Genomic DNA, 2,160 nt, shown 5'->3' on the forward strand with positions numbered 1-2,160 from the left:
AGGGTTAGGGTTAGGGTTAGGGTTAGGGTTAGGGTTAGGGTTAGGGTTAGGGTTAGGGTTAGGGTTAGGGTTAGGGTTAGGGTTAGGGTTAGGGTTAGGGTTAGGGTTAGGGTTAGGGTTAGGGTTAGGGTTAGGGTTAGGGTTAGGGTTAGGGTTAGGGTTAGGGTTAGGGTTAGGGTTAGGGTTAGGGTTAGGGTTAGGGTTAGGGTTAGGGTTAGGGTTAGGGTTAGGGTTAGGGTTAGGGTTAGGGTTAGGGTTAGGGTTAGGGTTAGGGTTAGGGTTAGGGTTAGGGTTAGGGTTAGGGTTAGGGTTAGGGTTAGGGTTAGGGTTAGGGTTAGGGTTAGGGTTAGGGTTAGGGTTAGGGTTAGGGTTAGGGTTAGGGTTAGGGTTAGGGTTAGGGTTAGGGTTAGGGTTAGGGTTAGGGTTAGGGTTAGGGTTAGGGTTAGGGTTAGGGTTAGGGTTAGGGTTAGGGTTAGGGTTAGGGTTAGGGTTAGGGTTAGGGTTAGGGTTAGGGTTAGGGTTAGGGTTAGGGTTAGGGTTAGGGTTAGGGTTAGGGTTAGGGTTAGGGTTAGGGTTAGGGTTAGGGTTAGGGTTAGGGTTAGGGTTAGGGTTAGGGTTAGGGTTAGGGTTAGGGTTAGGGTTAGGGTTAGGGTTAGGGTTAGGGTTAGGGTTAGGGTTAGGGTTAGGGTTAGGGTTAGGGTTAGGGTTAGGGTTAGGGTTAGGGTTAGGGTTAGGGTTAGGGTTAGGGTTAGGGTTAGGGTTAGGGTTAGGGTTAGGGTTAGGGTTAGGGTTAGGGTTAGGGTTAGGGTTAGGGTTAGGGTTAGGGTTAGGGTTAGGGTTAGGGTTAGGGTTAGGGTTAGGGTTAGGGTTAGGGTTAGGGTTAGGGTTAGGGTTAGGGTTAGGGTTAGGGTTAGGGTTAGGGTTAGGGTTAGGGTTAGGGTTAGGGTTAGGGTTAGGGTTAGGGTTAGGGTTAGGGTTAGGGTTAGGGTTAGGGTTAGGGTTAGGGTTAGGGTTAGGGTTAGGGTTAGGGTTAGGGTTAGGGTTAGGGTTAGGGTTAGGGTTAGGGTTAGGGTTAGGGTTAGGGTTAGGGTTAGGGTTAGGGTTAGGGTTAGGGTTAGGGTTAGGGTTAGGGTTAGGGTTAGGGTTAGGGTTAGGGTTAGGGTTAGGGTTAGGGTTAGGGTTAGGGTTAGGGTTAGGGTTAGGGTTAGGGTTAGGGTTAGGGTTAGGGTTAGGGTTAGGGTTAGGGTTAGGGTTAGGGTTAGGGTTAGGGTTAGGGTTAGGGTTAGGGTTAGGGTTAGGGTTAGGGTTAGGGTTAGGGTTAGGGTTAGGGTTAGGGTTAGGGTTAGGGTTAGGGTTAGGGTTAGGGTTAGGGTTAGGGTTAGGGTTAGGGTTAGGGTTAGGGTTAGGGTTAGGGTTAGGGTTAGGGTTAGGGTTAGGGTTAGGGTTAGGGTTAGGGTTAGGGTTAGGGTTAGGGTTAGGGTTAGGGTTAGGGTTAGGGTTAGGGTTAGGGTTAGGGTTAGGGTTAGGGTTAGGGTTAGGGTTAGGGTTAGGGTTAGGGTTAGGGTTAGGGTTAGGGTTAGGGTTAGGGTTAGGGTTAGGGTTAGGGTTAGGGTTAGGGTTAGGGTTAGGGTTAGGGTTAGGGTTAGGGTTAGGGTTAGGGTTAGGGTTAGGGTTAGGGTTAGGGTTAGGGTTAGGGTTAGGGTTAGGGTTAGGGTTAGGGTTAGGGTTAGGGTTAGGGTTAGGGTTAGGGTTAGGGTTAGGGTTAGGGTTAGGGTTAGGGTTAGGGTTAGGGTTAGGGTTAGGGTTAGGGTTAGGGTTAGGGTTAGGGTTAGGGTTAGGGTTAGGGTTAGGGTTAGGGTTAGGGTTAGGGTTAGGGTTAGGGTTAGGGTTAGGGTTAGGGTTAGGGTTAGGGTTAGGGTTAGGGTTAGGGTTAGGGTTAGGGTTAGGGTTAGGGTTAGGGTTAGGGTTAGGGTTAGGGTTAGGGTTAGGGTTAGGGTTAGGGTTAGGGTTAGGGTTAGGGTTAGGGTTAGGGTTAGGGTTAGGGTTAGGGTTAGGGTTAGGGTTAGGGTTAGGGTTAGGGTTAGGGTTAGGGTTAGGGTTAGGGTTAGGGTTAGGGTTAGGGTTAGGGTTAGGGTTAGGGTTAGGGTTAGGGTTAGGGTT

Source organism: Pithys albifrons, chromosome 25 (assembly GCF_047495875.1).
Source record: "Pithys albifrons albifrons isolate INPA30051 chromosome 25, PitAlb_v1, whole genome shotgun sequence".
In the NCBI taxonomy this organism is placed as follows: domain Eukaryota; kingdom Metazoa; phylum Chordata; class Aves; order Passeriformes; family Thamnophilidae; genus Pithys; species Pithys albifrons.